Below are 10,459 nucleotides of genomic sequence, written 5' to 3'. Positions count from 1 at the left end.
TTGGCGGGGTGGGGTTAAGGCTGACACTACTTGTGTCCAAAATGCCCTCTCAAGGAACTCAGAGGATTATTTTTGGAGTATCAGCTACRGTTGCAGTGCTGATTTAATACAAAAATGTGTGCACCTGCCCTGCCCTTATCCCCTTTCTTCCCTCTTATGCCTTCCTGCATTTACCTTCAACTCTTCCTACCAGAAAATGATTCCACTCTTTCAAGCACTTGTTGGTTTTRTTCACTTTGTCTCATCAGTTATTTATCATCTTCCTATTTCTGATTGCCACTGATGTCCTTTCTCCTAGAAGGTATATTCATCTATTCATACATTCAGTATTTTTTCAGATTTTATTTTTATCAGGTTGGGAGAAAAATATAATAAATTACTGTGACTGCAGAGTGCTCACAGAAATAAATTGTCCAAGACTTTTAATAAAATTATGCTGTTTTCTAAGCTATGATCTTTGTACACAAAGGCATTATATCAGAATGAAATGTTCTTGTCTAAGCTCTGATGAGAGGTCTTGGGAATGCCATGCTTTKGTTATTCCAAACTTGAACATGGATATATCATTGACAATTGGCTTTTCCYAAAAAGTCTGTCTGTAATAATGACCTTTCCATGGTCAGTGCTGCTGTCAGCCCTGACTCCATGCACTCATTGCAACTGATTCAGATTTTGTCCCAATCAGAACGATGTGAAGAAGAGGGAACTCCCACAGAAATGCCAGCAGTGCTTTGCTTCCCCCAAAACGCTTCCCTTTGGAAAGTAAAACTGTAAAAAAAAAAAAAAAAATCAATCTATCAATTCTCACCTATCTAAATCTTCAATCCCATTTTGTGGCTCTGAGCTGCCAGCTGGTGGGACTCCTGGAGTTCAGAGCAAGTGTCCTCAGGCCCCAGTTGTCTCACACATTTGAATTTGGGGGTAGACAGTTCACCTGAGAGCCTAGCTAATTTTTTTAGCTCTTCATTAATTCAAATCCTAGCTCACACCTCTCATAAATTGAATGCATTACCTCCTTATCCCCCCACGTGCTTTTATAGAGGTACTTCTTGGGTAAGAAATTGTCTCTATTAGCATTTCTGTCATGCAGAACAAGCATTCTGTCAGTGTTGGCAGCTCTTTTTTTACTACAGGTCTCAAATGTGAATTGAATTTTATATAAATTTCATGCTGTGACTTAAATTATCTCCCTTGAAGAATGACTACCTGTAACACTCCTTTTAGTGGAGAATCCTCAAAGAATCCTAACTATGGGACTTAGCAGCGGAGTTAAAAATCAAGAAAYGGGTTTAAGGTGCAAGAACATTTTATCCAAAGCATTTGTCACAGTAATTTCAGCTGTTTTTATCATAGGAAGAAAGGCTGGCTATGATTTTTTAAGAGTTCCAGGTATTTCTGATGTTCAACATTCCCAAATATCAGTTCCCAGGTGTGAAACTCAGCACTAAGTTGTTAAACCCTTCTGCTTTTGRAAGSTTCTTCAGAATATCCTTCACATGTRRGGAAGGATAATTTTGGAAATCCAAYCAGCAACACATATGGTGTGCTGAGTGTATTTTTTTATACCTCATATGACTGCAGAGGACATGGGAGAAGCTCAGGAGAACCTCACATGGATTTTTGGTGCTGCCCAGGATTTCCCCCACAGAGGATCAGTGGAATGTCACAAAAAATAGTTTTAATAATTTTGCTCCCAGAAATCCCTCTTTTGAAAATTTAACAAACAGAAAACCCCACACATTAAAGAAGTTCTCATTCAATRACTTCTGTCTCCTCCTTCCTRCAGAGAGAGGAGCCTGAAAAAGCAGTTGCAGGTATGCACTGGGAAATGATGCAATAGGAGCATTTTGCAAGATGTTTTTAAAGCTTTTATCACGTTTGYTGGTACAGCATCCAACGCAGAGTGGCAATCGTGTTCCCTGTTAAAGAGAATTAACTTAATTCATTTTCATGTTGTGACCTGCAACAGTTTAATTTACCTGAGAGCATTCTGCCTGTTAATACAGGCTGGATGAAAACACGATAACTTCAGGTTATGTTAAGTGTCTGATTTGTGATGCAGTTTACCTCTGCAATGACTGCACTGTTCAAATTAATTAATAGCAGATCATTATCTTTAGATGGCAGGCAGATGCTGAGGTTATGGTGTTTGTGAACCCTAAGCCTGACCTTTTCTTCTGTGCAGATCACCAGCAGTTGCTRTATAAATTGGAGAGCCAAGGTCTAGGCCTTCTGGCAGTCAATTGGTTTTGTAATTATCTTAGTAATAGTTCTCAATTATTATTCAGCAAAGGTCRTCTTTCCTCTGCTAATGGGTCATGGCACCCTCTAGGGATCCAGAGATGGGCCAGTTCTCCTTTTTATCATGTAAATGACTTGCCATCTGTGTGCCACCAGGTTCATCTAAGGCAGTTCTGAAAACACTGATTATTGATATCAAAGCTGCAGATTCTGACAGGATTGTAGAATTGTTTTTAAATATTTTTAAAGATGGGCTTTGTTTTTGAAAACTTTCAAGAGTCTGTTAAATACTGTGGGCACCTAGTGGGCATTCTTTTCAAGTTGTAAAATGATTAAAAATACAAAGTTTAATTTTAACTCGTGGCATTTTTAGCTAACAAACTCCAATACTCTTTTTTCTACCCCATCCTAATGCTGACCTGCCCGCTTTTATTTCTGTCCCACTGTATTTATTTCTGCCATGTGATTGCTTGGGGAGGAGTGAAATTACCAGCCAAAGTTATTAGACTTCAACAAAACTTTTTTTATTCCTTTCTCTACATCATGTTTACATTGCAGGCTGTGCTGACAATGAATAAAACGAGAAAGTTAAAAAAACTGATCAAGTCATCATTTGCTTCTACTCTATTGTAATAGCCATGCTGTAATTGGTGCTGTTTCATATAAAATTACCATATAAATTGTGCCATGAAAAGCTGCAACAGAAAGAGCAACAGTATTTACAATAAATGGCAAACCCCTGTTAATTATTGATAGCCTAATAAACACACCATTATAATTCAGTCTTATTATTCATTATTATTAATAACTCTGATTTACTATTCATTGTGTAAGGATCAATTATGATTAACTGCTCTAAAAGTGAACAGTCCACATGAGTGTTTCTGTTTTCAGGGCCTTTTCCACTGAAGGGAAGAATTTCCACATTAAAATGCTTTGTTCAACAGGACAGACCATGACAATATCTGAAGAGCTTACAGACACCAATGTTCTCATCCTGGTGTCTGTAAAAAGCTGCTGTGAACTCTGTCAGAGGCAGTTAATGATTTTATTTATTTGGAGGCCATTACTTACCCCTAAAGTGCTTGACTTATGACCCAGCATGTTTTTGGCCACTTGGGCACACAGCACTTTACCTTTAATTATAAAGAAGCTTTGCTTTGCTATTTAGTAATCTCAGAGAGCTCTTTTTAAAATAAACTCAGCAAAAAATTCATTGAGTTATCATCATAAATCCCAGTGGACTCAATGCTCAAGCTTGCTGGGGAAGGAGGCAGAATTCCAGGTGTTACAATGACAATGTGCCCTTGTGAGGATCTGCAGTGACAATCAGGTGTTGTTGGATGAAGGTGCCTTCTCCAGAAATGATCAGTTTGTTGAGTCCTTAGTGTTACAGCATTTTTTATCCAGATGCAACCAGCCCAGACTGCAATGCCAGAGCCAGGACTTTCACCTGGCAGTGTCACTGCTGGCTRTGGGAGGGACAGCWCTGGAAGCATTCACAGCCAACATTKCTCCCTTCTTCTACCAGGKTTTTGATTCCCAGAYCTCTCTTCCAAGGATAACTCAACTGCGAATTGTCACAAAGAAATGGCAACAGAGAATACTGATTTCCTGCAATGCAGAGCAAATGCTTCCCTTCTTTGTTTCAGATTCTATGCTTCTGACCAGACTTTGGTCTGTCAGTCACTGTTTGCTTTGTCACTTGTTTCAGGTTTCTGATAGCCAGGTAACACCTTATTATCTCCTATTAGATGTTAAACCCTGCAAATTCCATCTGTTAGGAATCACACTGAGAGAAGAAGTCACTGCCCACCAGTGCTCATGGGGTGTGCCCCAAACACTTGGAAGTGCCCTGGAGATTCCACAGACTTTGGTCCCAGGAGGATGATCACTGTGTGCCAAGGTGAGGCCTCCCTTCAGATCTGACTATTTCACTCTGATTTATCARTGGGGGTTTAAAGCACACTGTCTGCAGGCAGCATTGTGGAGTTCTCTGGAGTTTCTTGGCACAGAGGAGTTTCTGCATATGCACTTTTTGTTTGACAAGGGTTCTCCACTGTCTTTCCCCAACTGGCCACTTCAGAATTTAAAATATCTGCAAAATGCTCAGTATTTTTCCATGATGTGCCAGTTCTCRCCAGCTGTGATTTTCCAATACAGTGATGCACTATAAGGCAGCCAACTGACTTGTAAAAGGATATGAGTTTGTGTGCCAAGGAGAATTCAGCATAATGATTCAACTGCAAATAAAAAACACAACTTCAAAGAAGGAAGAAGAGAAATTCAAAATGTATATAAATATGATATGTATAAATATTTTTTATTTTGTTTCAAAYAATGTTTTACTCTGGCATCCAAGAYACGCTGAACGTTTTTAGCGCATAAGAAATAATTCATTTAGTTTATGGAGACAAAGCAGTATATAAACCACGTAGCTCAATAAGTGCTTTGTTCCAATTCTAGTGTACATTACACTGTGACACATCTGGAATTGCTCCAAAAAGTCATCCCAAGKTAAGTCCTGCCAGCAGAATGGAGTTACAGCAGGAGCCTCGGGTGATGCTCAGCACTSCTATCGGTGTTGACTCCGCAGTGCAGGAGGGTGTGGGTTAACAGCAGCTCTGTGCCTCGTGTTCACACCTTTCCTSGGGCTCTGCAAGGCCACACCAAAGTGTCACTGCTCACCCAGAGCTCCCACTKCCCGGGGGAGGTGTCTCACAGCCTTGGCTGCACAAGTCACACCTTCATATTGAGGCGCTGACACATCTTGAATGAGAGCAGGATTTGCTCTCTCTTTACCCGCTCAGGAGCCCCTTGCACGGCGTCCTCAGGCAGCTCTCCCCACTCCTGGTGAGGTAATTAAATATTGATCTTGTCCCTTTTACAGATGAAGAGAACACTCATGCAGTGTTTCAAGAAAGGATCACTTTTTCATGGTGTCATGGTTCAACCCCAGCTTCACCGATCTGCTGCTCCCTGGGGGGATTGAGAACAGGAAAAGTAACGGGGAGAAARACACGTGGGTTGAGATAAAGATGGTTTAATAGGGAAAACAAAAGCACAGCAAACTATGGGATTCATTGCCTGCTTTCCTCATCCTGGCAGGTGTTCAGCCACCCCCAGGAAAGCCAGRCTGGCCTGGGGAGCCAAACTCTTCCCTCTGAAAGGCTCCCTTCCTTCTTCTCCCCCAGCTGGGCATGACACCATGGAATATGGGACACCCTTGGGTCAGCTCCTCCCAAATCCCTGTTGCTCCTGGAGTGGGTGAGCAGCAGCAAAGGCCTGGCTGTGAGTGATGCCCAGCCATAACTAAAACRTCCCTGTGCTATCAAYRCTCTCCAGCACAWATCCAAAACACAGCCCCATGATAGCTCTATGAAGAAAATTAGCTTTATCCAGGAAAAAGCAGCACACACAGTCTGTTATTCCAGTTGATATAATTTTCTAATTAAAGTATAACTAATGGAAAATGCACTAGAAATATTAGGGAGGAGTGAAATTGCGGCCATCTACTTTTATTGGAAATGTTCTATGAACCCCATTATGCCATTGTAAAATAGTTCTCTAAATGTCAGTGATGTGAAGAACACAAACAAGAAGTTGCTGTTATTAGACATGCTTTCATTATGCAGCCTAACCGAGAGCAATATTGTGTTTAAGAATAAGCAGGGAAGTAAAAAATGAGGGATTTTGATCACAGAGAAATCAGTTTTACCATGTGCTGTAAATATTACTGAGGCAGCAGCATGCCTACTTTACAGAAGCCAGAAAATGAACAAAACGAAGGGTGGAATCTCATGAATCGTAATTTGCTGCGAAGGCAAGCTATTCAATGTATTTAGTCTTTTAAATTTTTTTTCTTTGTTTTGTTTTGTTTTTAAGTAAGGTAATATACATATTTTGATTACTTTGCTGGAACCTCAAAACATGGAAACACAGCACCAATGAGACTTGAAAGCTCCATCAAACGCCTGCTGAAAAATGTCTGTTGCTGGCACAACTGCGAGAGCTTTTGCTATTTTTTTTCAGCTAACATTTGCAGCATTTCCCACCTAGCGCAGGAGATGGTGGCTGCTTGCATAAACATATATTTAAAGCTGCAAAGAGCCAACTTTGAAGTTTGTCCAAGTGTTTACAGAGGGAGGAGTGTGTCAGCAGAGGAGCTGCCTGTTCGTCAGCTCACTGTGGCAAATCTGTCTTTGGATTTGGTGAGACAAGAGTTAACTTTTCACTCTCCTTGCAGATAAAACCCAGCTCTGGTGCAGGGCACTCCTGCACCATCCTCARTGCTGCCTTCTGTGCATGGTATAATTATCAGCTTCGTGTTAATAACTCTTGCATTTGAGTATTGTATTTACCCACAGGCAGCCTGGGAGGTTTTACATTTGCAAGCCCCATTTCRTCCTTTTGCAATAAAATTCTGCACTGAACGTAGAGCACCAGGCTCTACAGCACCAGGCAAACATCAAAATGTCTAATATTTAGAAGATAAAGCATGAAAACTCTTGCAGAGAAGTGAAGACTGGTAGATTGAAGGCAGCTAAACCAGTTAAGCCCCATATATAATTATTTGGCAATTTAATGACTTTCATATTCAATAAATATTTGCTTACTTATCAGATTAAACAATAATTAAATCAGTCTTCATAACATAGGAATGATACGAGAGTTTTTCTTTAATTTCATGTTTCCACTGAAGGTTTTCAYATAAGCAGATTTTGATAACCTAGGAACACAGAACTGTGCAATCTGTTGGAAAATAACAGCACCAAGGAAGTTATATTTTAGTTTTTTACCACAGAGATAAGTTCAATAACYAGGTCAGCTTTCCTAGGAGAAAAGAAAGCAAATAAAGCAAGCCTCCCACCCGAACTTAATTTGATGCAGATGAATGAAACAWCAGCAGGCTTTTGGACCTAAGTGAGAAAGGGAACGAATAAAAGGCAGTTCTTTTTGTTGTGAGATAATTTTTTGTTATTTTACACTTCTAAGATGAAGCCTGCCTGAAAAAAATGGAAACTCAAATATAGGTCTTTGTTTTTAAAATTAAAAACAAGTTTTTTTTATATGAATGCTGGAAGCTGGGGAATATCTCATTTTATTGCTTTTGTGATTATGGAAAAGAAAAATCTGCAACTTTGTGTGCTGTATTCTTGTGCCATATATGAGGTTAATAGCAGCAGAAKATCATTACCCAGGCTAAATTTTAACCTATTCTCAGTGCAGTTTTTGGGCCTGTCTCACTGGGGACACTCCTATAATGTRCAGCATTCTTTTGAGTCTAGACCTCTTGTTTTAATGATGTTGTTTCCTTAAGCCATGGGTCGTAGAGCTGCTGAATATCCAACATTATTGAGTACAGCCTGAGGTAAAATATTTCCCTCTCTGGTAGCTGTGCCACATAATAAGTGTTTTAAAAATGCCTGGATGCTGTGCTTAGGTAAATATTTTAATGGTGGATCTGGTACTGTAAGGCCAAAAACTGGACTTGATGATCTTAGAGGCCTTTTCCAGGTTTAATGACTCGATAATTCTTATCTGGAACCTGCACAGGCAACTGAGAACAGAATTTGTTCTTTTCCAGCCCCCATGTGCCTGTGTCTGCTTCTGCCTCTCTTTTCAGCTCCAGTGCCTTTCTCTGGTGCTCTGTCAAGGACAGAGTGATCCTCAGTGCTGCTRCCCTGGGGATGGATCCTCTGYTCTCATCTCAGAGCAAGGGCAGCCRTCCCTRTGAGCCCCAAGATTTGGGGAAAATGGGCAGGAAATGGAGAACTTGGCATTGGGGACTGAAGTGACCATGGCAATGGCTCTGCTGGTGGGGGAAACAGGATCTGCAGGGAGTGGAAAGGCCTAGAGGGGTTATTTAATTCTGAAAGCCCAGTTATTCCATGTGCAGTTCACACCATAACACTTGGATGTGCTTTGGTTTATTTTCTGATATTCATAGCGGGGAAGAATCAAACTAATCCCGTTCAGTGCTGGCAGCGTGGAAGTGCCTGCAGCAGCCAGTGCAAGGGGTTGAGCTGGGAACAGCAAAAAAGCCTTGAAATGCTTCTCTAACCCCATAATGAGCTCCTGCTCTGCCCCAAGCCCTTGGAGGGAGGCAGGTACACCCAGAACTCAGCACTCTGAGTTGGCTGTGGGAGCTCCAGAACTCTGACAAATGACCTGGGGTGTTCATTAACCAAGAGCAGAGCTAATAATGCACGCTCTCAAACACTGTGTGCTGTATTTTGGGGTTTTTAACACTGCAGACAAAGTGTAGGAATGGATGCAGGACTTTTAAAACTTCCCAACAAAGAGAAAACATTGTTTGAAGCTGTGGAAGCTGCACATGCAGTGGCACAGTGAGTAATGCAGTTTGCTTCTCCAGTGCAGCCCTGAAGGATCTTTAGATATTCATATATAAAATTTAAGCACCCAACATGCTGTAAAAAGCTACAGCAGTGCTCTTGGCATTCCCAGTTCTTTTCCTGGAAATATAGAAGTTCTGACAAAAACATGAAAGCAGCTCAATTGCTGCTGTCCAGGAGGACTTTCCTAAGTAAGATTATGGAGGAGAGAGAAAACGCATCCAACAAATAATGAACTGAGATGTGGAGGAATGAGATTCAAGTATCATTTCTGCACAGAGAATTTTGACACATATGCAGAGAAAGAAAAAATACATTACGAGARGCACTGGATAAGAAAATGAGCAATTTGATACAGATTTACTGTGTAGAAATTGAGGTGCAATGTTTGTAGTTAAACATTTATATAAATGAAAGCTGTGTTTATAATTTCTGTACGAATGATGAAGGTGACCCTGATTTAAGTCTTTCCCAAAGGAAAAAAATAAAAGGAACATTTAAATATGTAAATCAGAGATGAGCTAAGTTTAGGGAGGGTTATCAAAAATGTCTGTTATCTTTGAACACGAACATATGCTCACTATGCTAATTCTGTAGGYTCCTTAGATCAAATGCTGGCATATCTCAGTGTTTTGCATTGCTTTAAATTTTGACTTCAGATTTCATCCTCAGTTTTCCTCTTTTTTATAAGGTTTTTTTTTTTTTTTTTCCAATCAGCAAATGCCAAATTAAGAAACATCTGAAGGGAGAAAAATTCCTGTGTTAGGCTTGAGAAGTTTTATTCTGCTGGACACTGCACTGAGAACAGTCCAGAAGAATATGAGACCAGAACCTGACCACTCAGTAATTCAAAAGTGCATTTAATGTATCACAGGGGATAAACTTTATTCAAATTTTCCTTAAAAATGCATACTTTTAAAATGGCTAAGATCAGAGAGCCTCACATTTTTTAATAGATTGKTGGGTCAAAGTTGCTGGTCTGTATGTACTTGAAGTCTTTGTTTTAAGAATAATATTTGCCACAAAAGAAAACCAAGATTTCATGTATGGAAACAAAGTCCTCAGTTCTTGATTGTCCAAGGAACTTTTCTGAAGGTTTTTTTTCTAAAAATTTACTGAAATAGACTTTTTGATACAATGATAGGATGGAGTTTGACTGTTGTTTTATAGAACTTATTACCATTTTTTGTTTTTTTTTTTCTTTTTTTTGGAGTTTGACTGTTGTTTTATAGAACTTATTACCATTTTTTGTTTTTTTTTTTCTTTAAGATGAAGATGATAGCAGCTTATATTTTCATTTCTTACACGATCTTAAACATTTTTCTATTAGTTTAATCACTTTCTCTCTGTCTTTTGTGCTCCACAAGAGCCCTTTCCTAAAATAATGAAAGTGCCATTATCACCCTTTTATTCATTTAGGTGCCCAGGAAGGGAACTGAAAAGGCATTTAGCTAAAAGCACACTTTTAGTGTAAAGAGATAACTCTAATACATGGCTCTCTGCAGATCATTTAGCCTGGCTGTTCCCTAATGTGTTCTCCCTTGAATTCTGTTTACCAGAAYACACACTGAGGTAAATGGCAGCACATCTGCAAGGTTTCACCTCTCTCAGCACTGGGCTGATCCAGCAAGTGAGGATTCATTCTGTCCTTATCTCCAAGTTGAGGAATAGCCCTGTGTGTATCCTGGATGGCTGAATCCCAGCAGAAAAGAACAGGTTACTTAATACTAAATGATACTGTCAACCTGCTGGCTTGTGTTAGAACCTCCTTGTGCTTTTTATTCTTCAATGTGTTATAGCATGAATCCCCAAATTCTTTATTCTTTACAGAGGAGACACGTGGGTTTGTTTGGTTTTTTTTT

Source organism: Malurus melanocephalus, unplaced genomic scaffold, assembly GCF_030028575.1.
Source record: "Malurus melanocephalus ecotype Western Australia unplaced genomic scaffold, MMel_1.1 scaffold_108, whole genome shotgun sequence".
Lineage (NCBI taxonomy): Eukaryota > Metazoa > Chordata > Aves > Passeriformes > Maluridae > Malurus > Malurus melanocephalus.
Note: the sequence above shows the minus strand (reverse complement) of the source record.